The following is a 20795-nucleotide window of genomic DNA, read 5'->3' as shown; positions in this document are numbered from 1 at the left end:
GACCACTTGAACAAACCAATCACTAGAAATGAGATCAAATTAGCAATAGAAAACCTCCCTACAAATAAAAGTCCAGGACATGATGGCTTCACTGGGGAATTCTACCAAACATACAAAGAAGAACTCATACTAGTCCTTCTCAAACTCTTCCAGAAGATTGAAAAGGAGGGAATACTCCCAAATTCATTCTATGAAGCAACCATCACCCTAATACCAAAACCAGGCAAAGACACTACCAAAATAGAGAATTACAGACCAATATCACTTAAGAATATAGATGCAAAAATCGTTACCAAAATATTAGCAAATAGAATCCAACAGCACATAAAAAAGATTATACAAAATGATCAATTGGGGTTCATCCCAGGGACACAAAGATGGCTCAACAAACACAAATCAATAAATGTAATGCATCACTTCAACAAGAGAAAGGACAAAAACCACATGATCATCTCAATAGATGCAGAAAAAGCATTTGATAAAATTCAACACCCATTTATGATAAAAACTCTCACCAAAGTGGGTATAGAGGGAACATATCTCAACATAATAAAAGCTAAATATGACACACCTACAGCCAGCATAGAACTTAATGGTGAAAAATTCAAAGCTATCCCACTAAAATCTGGGACAAGACAAGGCTGCCCACTATCACCATTCCTATTCAACATAGTCTTATAAGTCCTAGACAAAGCAATCATGCAAGAGAGAGAAATAAAAGGGATCCAAATTGGAAAAGAAGAGGTAAAATTGTCACTATATGCAGATGATACGATACTATACATAGAAAACCCCAAAAGGTCCACACAAAAACTACTAGAAATAATCAAAGAATTCGGCAAGATAGCAGGTTACAACATTAACGTACAAAACTCAGTTGCATTCCTTTACACTAATGATGAATCAACAGAAAAAGAAAGTAAAGAAACAATCCTCTTTAAAATAGCACCCAAAGTAATAAAATACCTAGGAATAAATCTAACCAAGAAGGTGAAAGACTTATACATGGAGAACTATAAAACACTGATCAAGGAAATGAAAGAAGACTTAAAAAAAATGGAAAGATATTCCATACTCCGGGATTGGAAGAATCAATATTATTAAAATGGTCATACTGCCCAAGACAATCTACAGATTTAATGCAATCCCTATCAAATTACCCAGGACATATTGCACAGAACTAGAACAAATAATAAAATTTACATGGAATCACAAAAGACCCACAATTGCCAAAGCATTACTGAAGAAAAAGAAAGGCTGGAGGAATAATCCTCCCAGACTTCAGACAATACTACAGAGCTACAGTAATCAAGACAGCATGGTATTGGTACAAAAACAGACATATGGACCAATAGAACAGAATAGAGAATCCAGAAATGAACCCACAAACTTTTGGTCAACTAATCTTTGACAAAGGAGGCAAGAACATACAATGGAATAAAGACAGTCTCTTCAACAAATGGTATTGGGAAAACTGGACAGCAGCATGTAAATCAATGAAGCTAGAATACTCCTTTACACCATACACAAAAATCAACTCAAAATGGATCAAAGACTTAAACATAAGACAAGATACAATAAACCTCCTAGAAGAAAACATAGGCAAAACATTATCTCACATATATCTCAAAAATGTTCTCCTAGGGCAGTCTACTCAAGGAATAGAAATAAAAGCAAGAATAAACAAATGGGACCTAATGAAACTTACAGGCTTTTGCACAGCAAAGGAAACCATAAATAAAACAAAACGACAACCTACAGAATGGGAGAATATTTTTGCAAAAGATGAAACTGACAAAGGCTTGATCTCCAGAATATATAAGCAGCTCATACAACTTAATAAGAAAAAAACAAACAACCCAATCCAAAAATGGGCAGAAGACCTAAACAAGCAATTCTCCAAGGAAGAAATACAAATGATCAATAGACACATGAAAAAATGCTCAATATCACTAATTATCAGAGAAATGCAAATCAAAACTACAATGAGGTATCACCTCACACCAGTCTGAATGGCCATCATTCAAAAGTCCACAAATGACAAATGCTGGAGAGGCTGTGGAGAAAAGGGAACCCTCCTACACTGCTGGTGGGAATGCGGTTTGGTGCAGCCACTGTGGAAAACACTATGGGGATTCCTCAAAAGACTAGGAACAGACTTACCATAGGTCCCAGGAATCACACTCCTGGGCGTATACCCAGAAGGAACCCTACTTCAAAATGACACCTGCACCCCAATATTCATAGCAGCACTATTTACAGTAGCTAAGACATGGAAACAGCCTAAATGTCCATCAACCTATGACTGAATAAAGAAGAAGTGGTATATTTATACGATGGAATACTATTCAGCCATAAAACCCGACAACATAACGCCATTTGCAGCAACATGGATGTTCCTGGAGAATGTCATTCTAAGTGAAGTAAGCCAGAAAGAGAAAGAAAAATACCATATGAGATCGCTCATATGTGGAATCTAAAAAAAAAAAAACCATGAATACAAAACAGAAACAGACTTAAAGACATAGAATACAAACTTGTGGTTGCCAAGGGGGCGGGGGGTGGGAAGGGACAGACTGGGAGTTCAAAATGTAGAATAGATAAACAAGATTATACTGTATAGCACAGGGAAATATATACATGATCTTGTGGTAGCTCATGGTGAAAAAGAATGTGACAATGAATATAAGTATGTTCATGTATAACTGAAAAACTGTGCTCTACACCAGAAATTGACACAACATTGTAAACTGATTACAACTCAATAAAATAAAACTAAAAAAAAAAAAAAAAAAAAAGATGGGTCAAAGACCTTAAAGGATAAAGGACCTTAAACTTGCCAAAGAAGATACATGGAAAAAAATTAAGCATATGAAAAACTGTTTCACATCATAAGTCTTCAAGAAAATGCAAATTAAAACAACAATGAGATACCACTACATACTTATTACAATGACAAAAGTCAGAACCATGTCAACACTAAATGCTGAGTGAGATTGTGGAGCAACAGGAACCTTTCATTTATTGCTGGTGGGAATGCAAAATGGTATATCCACTCTGTAAGATACTTTGGTGGTTTTTCTACAAAATTTTATCAGATGATCCAGCAATCTCACTCCTTGGTATTTATGCAAAGTATATGCATGCAAAATCCACACTTGATGTTTACAGCAGCTTTATCTATAAATGCCAAACCTTGGAAGCAATCAAAATGTCCTTCAGTAGCTGACTGGATAAATAAACTGTGGTGCATGTAGACAATGGAATATTATTCAGTGCTAAAAAGAAAAGAGCTATCAAGCCATAAAAAGACATGAAGAAGTCTTAAATGCATATTAACAAAAAGGAGCCAATCTGAAAAGGCTACATACTGTGTGATTCCAACTATATGACATTCTAGAAAAGGTAAAACTATGGAGACAGTAAAAATATCAGCTGTTGCCAAAGGTTGGAGGGCTTTAAGGAGGGATGAAAAGGCACATCACAGAGGATTTTTACGGCAGTAAATATTCTGTATGATATAATACTGATGAATATATATCATTATACATTAATTTAAATTCATAGAGTACACAACACCTAAAGCAATCCATCAACTATGAATTTTGGGTGATGATATAACAATTTAGGTTCATCAATTTAATAAATTTATCATTCTGGTGGGGAGTATTGGTAATGGGGAGCCGGGGGATGTGAAGGGTCAGTGGATACATGAATAATCTCTGTTCCTTCATTTTAATGCTGCTGTGAATTTAAAACTGCTCTAAAAAAATGAAGTCAATAGAAAAAAGTGAAGCAGAGGAATTTAGAGTTACAAAAATAAATAGGTCAATTAGGATGGAGTGCCTAAATGAAAGGGGTTATAGATTTCCTTTGTATCACTGTGTCATTTTAGAAGTATTTTTTCTCCTCCTCTATGTGCATTGGAGAATTACAAACAAATGTTATAAAGCCATTTCGAGAAATAATTATTTTGCCAAACTGCATTAAATTTAAGGCTATAACTAATTAAAAAAAACAAAAACTAACCAAATGAAACAACATTTGTTCTCTGATTCTAATTTAGGAGCTGAAAGAACAAAGAAAAACTTTGAGCTTCATGGTAGCAGCAAGAAAAATCTTGATAATATGTGTTACAACCATGGAAGGAAGTGTGCCCAGTAACAGATGTGTGGCCATCATATGAAAAACAAAAAAAAAAGATGGAAGAAGGAGTGTTCTGTCAACAGACACTACTAGTAAATTAAGTCTTTAAAACCAAGTCAATATTATTTTGTTATGATGAATTTTATTTTGGAATGCCTCTGTGCAGCTTCCTAAATGATTTGTTTATCATTGTCCTTTTAAATACTTTTTCAGTATGTTTTGGCAAGATATGCTGACTAAAAGATGCATCTGTCCAGTTTTGTCTTGTTTAATTTTTTATTGTGATAAGAACACATAACATGAGATTACACACTTAACAAATCTTTAAGTGCACAATACTGTATTGTTAACTATAGGCACAATGTTTCAGCAGATCTCTAGAACTCATTCATCTTGCATAACTGAAACTTCATAACCTTTGAACGGCAACTCCCCAATTCCCTCTCCTCTCAGCACCTGGCAATCACTACTCTGTCTCTATGAACTTGGCTATTTTAGATACCTCATATAATTGGAGTTATGCAGCATGTATCCTTCTGTGACTGGTTTATTTCATTTAGCATAATATCTTCCAGGTTAGTTCATGTTTTTGCATATGGCAGGATTTTCTTTTTAAGGGCTGAATAATATTCTATTATATATATATACATACATCACACACACACACACACATATACATACATATATATATACCACATTTTCTTTATCTATTCATCTGTCATTGGGTATGTAGGTTGCTTTCATATCTTGACTATTGTTAGTAATGCTGCAATGAGCATGGGAATTCATGTATGTATTTATTGAGGCCTTGATTTAAATTCCATTCGAAATTATATATCCAGTAGAACTGCAAAATTATATGGCAATTCTATTTTTAATTTTTTGAGGAATCACCATACATTTTTTTTCATTGCAGCTGCATTATTTTACATTCCCACCAACAGTGTACAAGGGTTTCAATTTCTCCATATACTTGTCAACACTTGTTATATTTTGGGGGTTTTATTTATTTATTTATTTTTGGCAACAGACAATCTAGCAGTGGTGAAGTGATGAATCATTGGGGGTTTTGATGTACATTTCCCTTATAAGTAATGATTTTAGCAGTTTTTCGTATACCGGTCAATCATTTATATGTCTTCTTTTGTGAAATGTCTATTCAAGATTTTTGCCCATTATTTAATCAGGTTATTTTTTGCTACTGAGTTGTACACTTTCTTTTATATTTTGGATAATAAGCCTATTTTTCAACATAAAGGGGAAACCACTTACTTAAAAATAGCAGAAATAAGCCTGTACACATACATACATATAGTAGATAAGTATATATGCATTCATTTATTCCAAAAGCAACTACCATACTAGTGCATTAAAATTACCTGCCAAAGGTGCAGGTGAAGGCCCAGCTTGGAAGAAGTACTCTGTGAGGATGGTATGCTGTCCTCCAAGAGGTATTAAGATTATTGAATCACAGACCTCTGTCTCTGCATCCTCCGTAGGAAGAAAACATGGATCTGGAAAGCAGAGGTGAACTCTCTGACCATTATATCCAAAGATTCATATCTGGAATCCTGTCCTTGAACTCTGGGCTCTGCAGGGTTGGAGGGTCTCATGCTGAAGGGGATGGTATCTTGGCAGTTTCCAGTACACTGTAAACTATGTAAGCTAGGCTACCACTTGGGTACTTTGGACTCCCATGGTCCAGGGATAAGTAGGTCAGAAGAGAACTCATCACAGTGACAGAGGACACTGATTATGATTAAGAAGAGGTAGAGCTGCTGTCACACACTGGGGCCAAGAGGAATATGTGAGTAACTCAAGTAATCCACATGGACTCCTCTCCCTAATTCCTTGCCTAACTGTGACTATGAATAAGTGCAGCAACTCCAGACTATGAAGAGTATAGTTACAAGGGACACAGGCTCCTCAAGAATTGCTGAGGCCAGCAGAGGCAAGGGGTATTTAGAATGGACAGTGATGAAGGGAGACTTTGTGTACCAACTGTAACCATGAAAACTATTCCAACAATGAGGGCTCTACTGAATCTCAGTAACCACCAATTCTGAGTTTATCCTTAAGAAGAAAGTCAACTGGAACCCTGGAAGAGTGGCTCTCAAACACCTAACATGAATGAAGAAGGGGATATGTCTTGTGCAAGAAAAAGACAATGAAGGTCATGAAGGAATGCTGCTTGGATTTCCCTTCAAGAAAGAACTTGCTACTCAGCTAATAGTACTTCCAGGATTCACCCCAGCATTTGAAGTCCACTGCCTTCTCTTCAGGTATCCCTCAGCCAGGGGTTTTAATACAACAGGAGTTCTAAGCATTGGCTATTTCTAGCCAACATGGCACCCCTCTAACAGGTAATCTTTACTTTGGTTCTTCCCATTGGGTTGACAGATAGACACTGATGTATGAGACTTCAGGTGCAGAAAACTGCTTCAAACACTCTTTCCTTTCACAGTTGCATCTGAATCACATTTGAAGGCTTTCAGAGCCCGTCTATTTCTGTGTCCCTTAATCTTTATCAACAGTTATCCCAAACAAAAGTCAGTTCACACTTAACAATGACTGTTTCTTAGAGAAAACTACTGACACTTTGGTCTTTGGTACCAAAATATTTGTATCAGGTAGCACTGAGTTTTAATGTATCATCATGTGGTAAACAGTGCCATAATGAGATAAGGCATTGAAAGTAGTTAATTTTCTTCATAGTTTGCAGGAAATGGGTTTACATTATTGCCTGAAAAAAGCTTTTTATTAAGGTAAGTTTTCTATTACATTTTTTTCAGTGTAGTGTTCTAAAACTTTAACTTGTAATAACTTTAAGAAATTTTATTTGAGCTCATTACATTGATTTAAAACAGTGGTTCTTAACCAGGGGAAATTTTTCTCCCAAAGAGCATTTTGCAATGCCTGGAGACATTTCTGGCTGTCACAGCTTCATGTGTGGGTTTTGGGGTCTTTTTTGGGCAGAGGGGGGTTGAGGGCTGCTACTAATACCTAGTGGATAGAGACCAGGGATGTTGCTAAATATATTACAGTATACAGCACAGACTTTGTCAATAAAGAATTACCCAGCCTAAAATACCAAGAATGCCAAATTTGAGAAATTCTGATTCAAAGGAATAATTTTCCATTTATCATCAACTGGTAATATAAATGTATTTTATTTATTCAAAAATATAAAGTATATTTCAACCAGACTTACTAATTAAATAGTTGATCAACTTAATAAAATAAACTACTCAATCTATTTAGAACACAGACTTAGGTGAGTATATTTTATTCAAAAAGTTAAAAGTGAGAGAAGTGACAGAAATGAGAAAATGTAACAGAAGTCAAATTCAAGCAAATAAATGAAATGACTTCGGAACTGTCAAAAATTCTGTTTTGACTTCGGTATTAATGAAGCCCATGTTTTTAAGATATCAGTTTTCTTCAAAACACCTAGGGCTCAATTGTCTTCACTGTAGCTTTACCCAATCAAATACAAGAAATTTTCTACTTACATTTTTAAAAGAACTAGAAGTTAAGAATTCCATTCTGTTAAGAAATCAATGAAAATCGGCAAATTTAGATTCTTTTAATGCATTCATCATAAATACAACTAAAATTATGTATCATACTTTTGAAATATTAAATCCTTACATATATTAGCAATAATAGTTGTAAATAAGAAATATTGTTATTTTTAAATAAAATTTGAAAGACTGATTTGTGGATAACTTAATTATAATGGAATATTTTATAGAAAGAAAACACTGTGAACATTAAAATAGGCTAAATATATTTAAAAATTGTGAGATTCATTTTTTCAGAAATCATTTCTTCAGTGTGTTCATGTTCAATTATTCTCACAGAAAAAAGATAAAATTTAATATTCATGAACAGATCTAAAACTATAATGTTTAAACTACAAAGATCTTTAGAACTGATTAAATTCTATACATAACTCTTGAGATCAAGAAAGGAAAATGCAAAAGCACTTCAATTATGTATCAATATCACCACTATCATCTCAGTAAAAAAAGATAATTACAATAATTAAATTCCAAAGTCAAATGAACAGCAATAGGAATGGAGAAATTTGTAAATCTCTGATTTAGCTAAGCAGTTAGTTAAAATGACTTTCAAATAAATTTGTCAGTGTTCTGCCTAACTGTATTGTCACCTAAAATAATCATGAGAAGGAAGATACAAAAGTTGAACTTTTTTTTTTTTTTAATGTCCCAGATTACTTTCTAGGTAGTCTCCTTGAACTTTTTCCCATGGTCATTGCTAATCAGATAATTCATTATTGAAATGAAGCTCTGAAAAGTTTACAAGTAATACATTTCAATTTTTCTCGAGTGCCCAAATCCATTAATTCATTTAATTAGAAGTAAGAGGCATTGATTTTTGCAGCAACAATTTACATTAAAAGTAATGCACTTTTCAGTAATCAGAGACACTGAGCCACCACAGTCAATGGCTCATTACTCAAATACTGTAAAGGAGCATAGAATGGGATAATTAATAATTATGGCTTCAAATGACATTTTTCCTAGATTAACAAGTAATATAAAGGATTACATTGAACTAAATCTGTGACAACTCTAATTTCAAATATTAAATGTTCAAAAATATAAAATATTACAATATAAATAATAAATAATTTCTGGGATTTCTTTGAAAGTATAAAAAGAAATTGCACCACTTATTATCAGATAATATACTATTATGCAAAGGGATGTCTAAAATCACAAATCTAAGTTGTCATATATGTTTCTACATTTCCCCTGAGATATCCTTCACCAAATATCACTTCTATCTAATTAGGTTTTGGAGCTGGATATATATCACAATATCCAACAGAAATCATAAAACAAATATATATAAAGTAGAGATGAAAACTTCACAGATATAGACATGATACTTATCAGAATATGAATGGAAAAAAATTTCACTCTTACTTTTTAAAAGCACATTCTAGTACTTACATATGTAGCTTTTAGCAATAGCTGTTGTAATGAGTCTATTAGCATGAACTTAATCCTTAAATACAAAATTTTTCTTATAAAAATACCATCTGGGAGAAATGAATCTGATGACAATCTCCTTTAGAGAAATGTCTGATTACATCATTTCACCAGGACAACGTGCACTGTCATTCAGTCACCGAATCCGTCTGTCACTGGAAGGCGGGATGGCACAGTGGACACCTAAGCAACTTAATGGTTGCTTCATAGCCACTTTCATGTTTTACAGATGTTTGATTATTCATACTTTCTTCAAAGGGGGAAAAAGCTAGGTTCTTTGATTGCTTTGTAAAAATCAAATTGGGAGTATTCTACCTTTGCTAACAGGTCATCTCAATATTTAGTCAGTTGATATACTGTACCATCAAATGATCATTGTCAAGAATAGCTGACTATTAAAAAAAGTTTACAGATCATGGACCTATACCGCTCATTGTCTTTTATGTATTAAATATCTGATATTTAAAATTAAACATAATTTCAGGTCCAATCAATATTCAATATTAGATCATACCAGATTTTTGATATCATTCAAAACTGTATAGTGCATTATAGGTTCTCTTACAACATTCAGCTTTCATTTGAAGTACCTATAGCAGTCATGATTTTATATGTATTTGCATGAATATTTTATCAGTAATTTTTGGTCTAACAGTATTTTAAGCTTATAAATATAGGAACTGTATTTACTATTTGATAATTTATCTTCCCCTATCACTTAACATAATGACTAACACATGGTAAGTTCTCAGCAAATAAAAGAGCTGTAAACAGTTGAATGGCTCAAATCCAACAACTCTCATAAATTTCTAGAGGGCACATTTTTTAGAGTCCTCACAACAACTCCTAGACCATATATGTAAATACTAGATCAACAATGAATTTTTATGTGCTCAACATAATAAAGTTGCATTCAGTTACATACATGAGGTTACTATGCCATCATCATCTCTCTGTCTATCATTATCGTAAATAGATGAGCCTTAAGTCATCGCATTTCACTGGTAAAGATAATTACTGAATTAAATTCTTAAAACAATCCTAAATACATTGGCTTTCTTTTTTTCACTTATTCTTTATAGCTATCTTCCTTTTGGTTGACATTTTTACATGTCTTCAGCAGATATTTATCAAGTAAGCACTCTGTGCTCAAACACTGTGGTAGGTAGAGCTTTGCTACCATTATTGAAGAAAATAAACAGATACCTATTCCTGTGAAGTAGAAATTCTATAAGAAGCTCTAAAATATTAAAATGTATGACTTTCATTTACATAAAAATTGCTGAAGGACTCTCATCATAAACATATACATCTGCTCTGAATATGATACATGAAAATACACACAGTAATCAGTATGCTAACTAAACAGTGCTCAGAGATTGAATTTATTGATAGGTAGATTTTATTCTGTTATTGTTGTTGATAGGCATGTCATTTGCAAAACAATGTAATTAAATGTTTTATTTAATGACTTCTGAGATTATTTAGGTAATGTACTAATCTTAACATTGTCAGAATTCTAATGGCATATATCCTATGCTAAATTTGGTAAAATTGCATATATTAAAGTTGAAGACTATGTATAATATTACTTAAATTATACAATTAATGATATTTTCAATGAAATATTTCTCATGTAAATTACAAAGTTACTAAATGTGGTTAACCTATAGCCATTCATTCATCTAATCATTCATATATTCATACATTCAAAAATAATAAGTATCATCTATGAATCAGACATTGTCCCTGAAATGAAAAAAGGAGAAAACTGCAATGTGCACAGCCTTAAAGACCTTAGAATAAAATGAGAACGAGTGAAATAAGAGGGTGATAAAATCTTGGGAAGATACATATTTGCAATAATATCATCTACATACTATGTTTGACATCTACAATATCATAGGCAGCACTTTCATCAATCACTGAATGTAATTACTTTGCAAAAGTCTTGATTTGTTCATTCTTTGATAAATATTAGTTGAAGTTCTATTGGGGAGGCAGACATTATACTTTAAGATCTTGTTAAAATGGTGAACAAGTTAAAAAGGTCCATATGCTTATGATATTTCAATTCTCTTTCAGAAAAGAAAAAGTAAATAGTAAATCTATTAAAAAGTAAAATAATTAAATTGTGATAATTTTAATACACAGTCATCAGAAAGGTGATGATAGTTGACTGGTACAAGCTAAACATCTAATTTTTTTTAATATATGTAAAGGGTATACTTTACCTTCCAGAAGTACATGGACAAAGCATTTCTCTTGGGTGAACTAAGCCAACAAGACCTTAGACCTGGTTCTTAAAGGCTACAACTTCCAGGAAAATAATCTTGTTTTTATCAAGAACAGATTTTATATACCTGCTAGGTCTCCCTCTGTAGACACTGGTCTCATGACTCCTTGACCACCGGGGAAAACAACTGATGATAACCATAACAATTTCTAAATCTTATGACAAAAGTTATATACCAGTCATTTTCACAGGGTTAAATTTTCAGTTTTATCATCTTCCTCAGTGGCCCAGCCTTTCCCTCACAAGAAGCCAATAATACCTGCTCTAATGAGGAAAACCACAGGTGTTATAAAAGAGATTGAAAAACTTAACCCTGTATTATTTTAATGTAGTATTTATTAAGTACAAAATGCATGCCACATACTTATGTGTTAAATCATACTAAAAAAAACATAAATATAATACTCCCAATCTCCAAACTAGCATGAGAATTAAAATAGCATCTACCAAATTACAGACCCTCTTTTTCACACTGAAGTACAATTTTTTTTTTCACTTTAGTGTTTGCTATTCCCATACTTTTTAAAGTGTAACTTTGTCATTTATAGTTTGTGTCAAAAAAACCAAAATACTGTTTAGTTTTGCTGTATTTGTGCCATATAATGGTATCATATTGTATACAATCTTCTGGGCTATTCTTTTTATAATACATCTGAATACTTCCAACATATATCTAAATTGCTGGGTATAACAGATGTTTATTTTAACAAATGCATAATATTCTACCATGTAAACATTCCATAATCTATTTATTTATTCTTCTCAAAATGGAAGGTTCTTGATTTCTTTTTTTGCTTTATTTTCATTCCTAAGAACAGTCTTTCAGACATCTCTCATATATAAACTTGAGCTTTTTAAGGTACTTAGGGATAGGATTACTTCTCATACAGATATACACTGCTCAACTTTAAAGATAATGTCAACTTATTTTCCAAATAATTTGTACCAATATAGAAACACACCATCCACATATTAGTATTGCCATTGCTCTATATATTTTTTCTCCCACTTGAGCTGTGAGATTAAAAGTGATTGGCCCTAGGTCTCATCCACTTAAAATTTAACGTCATTGGCTCTTATATGAAGGAAAAATAAAGATGAAGTGAATGGATAAAATATAAAGAGATGAAAAAGTGCAGAAGTTAAGAATCAAGTAAGTTACAATCAATTACTATTAAATCTAATAAGATTTAATCAAGGTTGCTATCATCCAAAATATAAAAATGACAAACAAGTCTTTATGATAATTAAAACACCAGAAAATACCATATATCTGACATACATTTAAAAAATTTTCTCCTAGAAGAAATAAAAGCAAGAATAAACAAATGGGACCTAATGAAACTTACAAGCTTCTGCACAGCAAAGGAAACCAGAAATAAAACAAGAAGAAAACCTACGGAATGGGAGAAAATTTTTGCAAGTGAAACCGGCAAAGGCTTGATCTCCAGAATATATAAGCAGCTCATACGACTCAATAAGAAAAAAATAACCCAATCCAAAAATGGGCAGAAGACCTAAACAAGCAATTCTCCAAGGAAGACATACAATTGATCAAAAAGCACATGAAATAATGCTCAATATCACTAATTATCAGAGAAATGCAAATCAAAACTACAATGAGGTATCACCTCACACCAGTCAGAATGGCCATCATTCAAAAATCCACAAATGACAAATGCTGGAGAGGGTGTGGAGAAAGGGGAACCCTCCTACACTGCTGGTGGGAATGCAGTTTGGTGCAGCCACTATGGAAAACAGTGTGGAGATTCCTCAAAAGACTAGGAATAGACTTACCATATGACCCAGGAATCCCACTCCTGGGCTTGTATCCAGAAGGAAATCTACTTCAGGATGACACCTGCACCCCAATGTTCATAGCAGCACTATTTACAATAGCCAAAACATGGAAACAGCCTAAAGGTCCACCAACAGGTGACTGGATAAAGAAGAAGTGGTATATTTATACAATGGAATACTACTCAGCCATAAAAACCGACAACATAACGCCATTTGCAGCAACATGGATGCTCCTGGAGAATGTCATTCTAAGTGAAGTAAGCCAGAAAGAGAAAGAAAAATACCATATGAGATCACTCATATGTGGAATCTAAAAAACAAAAACAAAAACAAACAAACAAAAACAAAGCGTAAATAAAGGACAGAAATAGACTCACAGACAGAGAATATAGACTTGTGGTTACCAGGGGGGTGGAGGGTGGGAAGGGATAGACTGGGATTTCAAAATTGTAGAATAGACTACACTGTATAGCACAGGGAAATATACACAAAATGTTATGATAACTCACAGAGAAAAAAATGTGACAATGAGTGTGTATATGTCCATGAATAACTGAAAAATTGTGCTGAACACTGGAATTTGACACAACATTGTAAAATGATTATAAATCAATAAAAAATGTTAAAAAAAAGAAAATACCATATAATATACTATTTTTGATAGCAATAAAGATCTTAATCTAAAAATCAATGAATTCAAACAAATGTTCACAAATGTATCCTTAAAAGAAGAAATTAAACCTTTAATAATAGAAGTTTTATCTAAACCATTCTATAGTTTGAGAGGAGGACAGAATTCTTTATAGATGCCAATTCTCCCCAAATTACTTTATAAATAATTTCAATCTTCATAAAGTTTTCACTGGAATTTTTGAGCAACTTGAATAAATAGTTTACTCTAAAATTTGTAAACAGAAGAGATGTCATCTAGAGCTAAGCAAATCTTAACAAAAGATAGGGAAATTACTTACCCTATAAAATGCACTACAAAGCCACATTTATCAACTATGAGGTACCAGATTAAAAACTGACCACTGAAATAGACTAGTGAATGCAGAGTCAGGCTGCATATGGAGTCTTCCAGCGTGATGTTACACAAGAAGAACTGGGAGTTTTATCATGTTTGGAGATAGAATTTGATCAAAGACTTTTATAGCATCTGTTACGATCATATTTTCCTTAATTCACTTATATGAAGAATTATACTTATAGATTTACTAATACATCATGATTGTAATTTTGATATATACTCAACTTGATTATGGTATATTTTTATATTTTGTGAATACTATGTTTGACAACTTTGCATATTTATTTGTGAGATTTATTTTATATTTTTGTGCTCTAATGTATTTTCAAGATTATAATGGCCTCATGGTTTCACCTGGGTAGTATTTCCTCCAATTATTTCTTGGGAAGAGTTTTATTAGGCTCAAATCATCTATTACTTGAAAATTTGGAAGAATTAAGTCTCTGTCTTTGGAGGGAAAGATTGTTGCTATTAAATAAATATTGTTAAGTATAGGAATCATCAGGATGTTATCTACATTTGATTCAGTACTAGTATATTTTTAAAATTTACATCTTTATTTTTCATCACCAATATTACTTTCTACTCTGTCAATTCTATTTCTTTTTAAATCTAAAATTGTCCAGTAATTTTACAGTGGTAATTGATTCCAAATGCTTTCTTTAGCTCACCAAATAAGTTTGAACATGATTTTGTCTTCCTACTTCACTTTAATACACTTTATATAATAATTTATTTACATTTTAGCCAAATGTACAGAGTACAGGTAAATGGAACTTTTTTTAATAACTGATCTTCCTCTTATGCATCCCTATCTGCAGCACACAGAATAAGACAAAAATAAAGTACATTTGACCAATTAAATTTGATAAACACACTATAATTCTGAAGTATGTGTCTAAGTAAAGCCTCTTAGACTATGCAATCTCCTCAATTACTAAAAAAAAAAAAAAAAAAAAAAAAATCAATATAATCTTTTCTCAGGTAAGTTGTACTCTTATCTTTTTATTTCTCTGCCTTTCCTTCCCTATGATATCCAGAAACTAGCTGCAGATTTTCATCATTCTACATTATTTTCTTCTTTTGCTTTAGGAAGCCTCCTCCAGCTAAAATGACAAATGGCATTTAGAAAGGCAATATAAATCAATGAGCATTTTAAAAGTATTGTGCTTTTAAATTCTGTGAGCAGTCATGTTCTTTAATTTCTCTGAGACAGTGAATCTTTTGTAATTAACATTTTTATATTAATTGGAAAAGAAATCAATTTTTCTTTTTAATTTGTTAGACTTTAACTCTCTTATTCAGATAAGAACGTTGATGGCAGCAGCAGTCAATGACTTTATGGCTTTTCTCTTTCTTTGAAACCCCAGGTAAAGCTCTGCCTCATCTCCTTTTATCCAGGCCATAGCTGAGGTCACAGAATGGCCCTTGAGATTTGAGATTATTCCCCAGTGTAGATTGAGTTGAAGAGGTCTTATTGTGCAGACTGAAGTTTGTATTTCTTTCTTTCCCATTTCCCTGCATGTGAGCAATTTTTCATTTCCAAAATGCTGGAATATTCTTTTCTACATCAAATTTTTATTTTCAGTAGGGACTGGAAAAAGTAAGTCCTTCAAGATTGCATATTGAGTGATGTCAAATAGTCCTAGCAGTTTGGTTGAAAGTTCTAACCCAGAATGGTCAACTTCCAGCTACAAACACAAGAAATAATAGAAAAAATAAACCCTAAATATTTTAAATCTATAGATATTCTCAGAAGAAAGAAAATAAAGAAAAAACACACATACAAAAAGAAAGGTCATATTGGGTCAAGTACAGGGTTCAAAGGGTAATGGTTGAGGCTTTCATATCTACAGGGAAGAGGTCTAGTTTGAGTTCTGGGAGCTAGAACTGAACCCACAGTGAGAAGCAAGTAACCCCAAGGTAAACGTAGGCTCACTGTTATTTTTAAAAATGAGCCAGGAAAAACTGTGCTCATTCAAGGAAAGTACAGTTTCTTTCCCTTTCCCTTTTATTTCTCATTTTTTCTCACTAGGTTAGCCCAGGTTTTCTTTTTCTTTCTATTTTTTTTCCTTCCTAGACCATCTGAAAGAAGAAACAAAGTTTCAAAGATTTCCTCCTTCAAGTGCCAGAAGAAAGTTCAACCGCACAGGTGTCCAAGAGGAGGTTTTTCTACTTCCTGACACTAGGTAACTCTGAGTGTGGGTAATAAAACCATAATTATTCATGATATTAGACATCACATAAATCATTCTCTCTCCACAGTTTTACAGATGATGAAACATAAGTAGCAATGAAGCACTTAAATATTTATTGAACATTGGCCACATTCTCGATTAAGTGATGACTCCAGCATTACAGAACAAGCAAGTACAATATTTAGGAAAGTACTGTGGCATTCCTGTCTCTACTCCTTCACAATAAATGAGCTCTCCAGGTTGAAATATCCTTCAAACTCTGAAATATACAAGCTAGCTAATTTCAAAGGTGAAGTCATCACCAGTTTTCTAATGTGACTCTTCTTTGCCAACCTACAGATCTTGGGTAGATATGATTCACATGACTTGCTCCTTTTTCAGAAACAAGTATATTAGGAATGAAGAACATTCTCATGACTGATACTACGTTGGAAGCATGATTACTGATTAGTCTTGCTGTCCCTTGACTGTGTGCTTCCTAGTATGCCTAGACAAAATTTCTGAGTTGTGAATATCAGGCCTCTAAGTTATCACATAGAACAAAAGAGCAACGCCTTTTTTAAAAGATAAAATACTGAAATATGATTGCAGAAGGAAAATGTTCAAAGTCATACAGTGGAATGGTACAGTTAGGTTTTCCATGAATGCTGGCTAGACACATCATTTTAGACCCCTAATCTTTCCTCCTAACCAGATTCTCCTGAGCTGTTGCTGTCCAAGATTCCTGGGGCTGGAGAGATATCCTGGAGAATCCCATTCTTTTGGCTTCTTACGCTCTTTTCCCTATCTACAATGATTTAGTCATCATCCTCTTTTTTTCCCCCCTTTCCTTTTCTTTGTGTAGGTTAAACAGAGGAAGTCTATAAAGAATTATTAATTATGATAAAAAGTAAGATAAAAGGTATATAAGGAAACTCTGTAGTACCCTAGGGCTGAGGACAGATCCATGGAAGGACAAACCTGGCATAAATCCAGATGGCGTTGGAAAAGATACTTGGTTTTGGTCACTGGATAACAGAAGAGCTCAGTGGCTTAGCTAAACCAGAGTTAACCTGGAGTTAGAGAGAAAAACAATAGGCTATCCTCTGAGATGAAGTGTGGGGAGAAGCTAATCAGTGTCCAGTATGGTGTGGGGTCCAGTGGAATCCAGACATCTGGAAGGATGGAAGGCCTTTGGAGCATGAAGGCTTTGCAGGGAGTGGGAGTGGGCTGGGGTTGCAGAAACTTTGGCTTCTTATTGTGCTTCTGGGCCACAGGTAACTGTGTGCAGACATGCACGGTTTCCATGCAGACAGGGTTGCAAAATGATTATCATCAGGTCAAGACTACAAGGTTGCAGAACAATTGTGTTCTGGGACCACAGATGAGGCAGTCTCCACTGGATGTCTTCATATCCACATCCTGACCCCTGACTGAGTCAGAAATGCAGGAAGTCTCCTCCCCCTGCCTTGTCTCACCAGAGCCTTCTTTTGAGAAAGCTTAACATTGTGTTCACTTTAAAGTGGGTATTGCTTTAAAAAAATTGTTGTTCATCATAGAGTACAGTGTATAGAAGAGTGTATTTGGAACTGAGAGGCAATACATTGATAACTGACACAAGTTAAGTATCAGAGATTAAATTTGACTCCTAGGTCACCCTTTTTTAGACATGTAGAGTATCTTAATTCCAATTGATGGCCATTCTATGCTGTTTACTGGGTGGCTCAAATTTTTCACCCACTCAAGTTCATCTATGAAGAGCAGAAAAATATGATGAGTATTGATTTTGGCTTAGCAAATTAGATGTATTTGTAAACATGGAATTAGAGATTAATCAGGATTGACTACATCCCTTTAAAAAACAAAAGGTAGTTCTAAATCTACTACTTAGACCTTTTAAAAATCACATGCATGACCATGGATGTCTTAGTCCTCTCTGGTCTGACATCCCCATGATGGGTGGGTCAATTTGGACTTTACAACTTACAAAGGAAGAGCCCAGAGGTCTCATAAGTTAATATAAAAAAAACTTATCTGAGAATCTTTACTGGCGGATTGGCTCTAGCACCAATTTGTCTTACATGAAATAGTGACGACTATCTTTTTTAGAAAAATCTTTCTCTCCACCTCACTCTCTGAATCCAATGAGCTGTCTCAAAGAGACCCTTGATTTGCAGAGATTTCTTTAAATGCCTGTGCCTGGTTCAGCTAATAGTTCAGCTATACAGGCTAACTGCCACTCTGGAAAACCAGCTACAGGAATAACAACTTAGCACAAGAGGCTGAATTGAAATGTAGTACACTTGCCTTGGACCAGGGTTAGACAGCTACAGCCCACAAAATGTTTCTGTAAGGACAGCAAGAAAGGTCAGAATGTTTTATAAACTTTTAAAGGGTTTGTTTTTTTTTAAGTGACTATTTTACAGAGACCACAAATGGCCTACAAAGTGTAAAATATTTACTATCAGGCCCTTGATAGAAAATATTTGCCACCCTCTGCCTTAGACAATATTTCAGATTGCTAGACATCATATTTTTAATGAACCTTAAGTTAACATCGATGGAACTGGCATTAGGTCTGCTACCTGGAAGGTTAAAAACTAGAAGATCAAATACAACATTCTTTGGGACTACAAATTATGGAAAACAGATCATGGTGGCCAATTGGACATTCATGTAGATACCTACAGTGAAGGCCAATTTTCTGGTGAATTTTTTAATGGAATCAAGCTCCTCATCAAACCATGAAAGGACCAAATCACAACCATTACAACCTAGATTCCTCATTGCATCAGAATGCAATTCATCTACCATTATAAACTGGGCACAAAGTAAAGAACTGTCAGTGAGATAAATCAGAATGACTAAAAACAGCATATTCATGTGAAAATTCACCAGAAGCCTAGGAAACGCCAGACCCATAAGAATAGAAAGGAAAAGATGTTAATAACATAAAGATAATTTTAACATATGATCATTATTTCTCTGCCATTATAGAATACTGTAGTGTTAAATGTTGCTGTCTTAATAAAAACAATGATGAGACAAAGAGAGCCAGAGAAAAAACAAATACTTCCATGTTTTGTTTGCTGCTCTTTTGTAAAATTTTGATGTGCCTGTTTACATTATTTATTATTCTTTCAACATACAATTCAAAACTTAGAATAACTAACAAGAAAAAATAATCAGCAGGTAATTGATGTTTAAGTGAAGATCTAAAAATATTTTTTCACAAATATTAAATCTATCTATATCTTTATGAAGATAAGTATATTTTAGTAAGAATGTGGTCCAAATTGTCTAAAATAGTACAAGGTGTTTACTTCGAAGACATTCATGCATGGTTTCCCTTGGTAAGAAAAACATCATTTTGTAAACATACATATTCCTTTCACAAATATTCCTAGAAATTTATTTAAAGAACTAAATTTCACACTGTGGGGACTCAATTTAAAGGATTCAGTGTACATTTTCATACAACTAAATTGTACATTGTATATAAATTTTAGAACTACTTTCTAAAATATCTTTTATAATTGAAAATTACGTTCTCATTTTAGATAAAAAAAGATTTAAAGTGACACCTTTTGGATATATAAAATATACGTATATAAATATATGTACACATATACACATATGTGCATATATACATTAATGTAAATTCATGTTTTAGATACTAACACAAAAGCTTGCTGAACTGTATAACTTATTTTTCAGTAAGAGGTTTTTTTTATCAAAATTTAAAACAGAAAACTACTTCCCTTAGTTTTCCACATAATTTGCTTATTATATTGATATGTAAGTGTACTCCTTCTAGATATCATATTTTCTCAGTCACTATGTATACACACACACACACACACATAAAGTTACATTTGAGCATCAGTAACTTCACACACAATACCAGACCCCAAACACAGGTATAGGATGATTTGCACCTTTCATTTGCCTATTAAATACAAACTATTTAAATGTTACGATTTACTACAATTCAACATGTTTTAAACAGAAGTCACTATCTGTCCAACTCATCTCCACCTTTTTACATTTCAACAACTAGGCAGTACTCCATCAACGTTCAATGTATTTTGTATACTGCAACTTTATCAAACATCTAGAGTTTTTTCCACTATTTTAGTAAGCGCTGACATTATTCTCAAGTTTGCAGGTTATCAGGTTATACATGGACATTTCCAGCAATAAATGTAAGGAGAAATAATGTCTATTTTCTGTGATCTTAGAGGAGGAAATGATTGCTCTTAGCAACAGTTGTTCAATCAGTGAAGTACTATCATTCTCCACTTTTACAGCAGGAGCACTTCAAA

The sequence above is a fragment of the Camelus ferus genome, chromosome 2, assembly GCF_009834535.1.
Source record: "Camelus ferus isolate YT-003-E chromosome 2, BCGSAC_Cfer_1.0, whole genome shotgun sequence".
Classification (NCBI taxonomy): Eukaryota; Metazoa; Chordata; class Mammalia; order Artiodactyla; family Camelidae; genus Camelus; species Camelus ferus.
The sequence above is the reverse complement of the archived record's forward strand: the minus strand, read 5'-3'. Positions refer to the sequence as shown.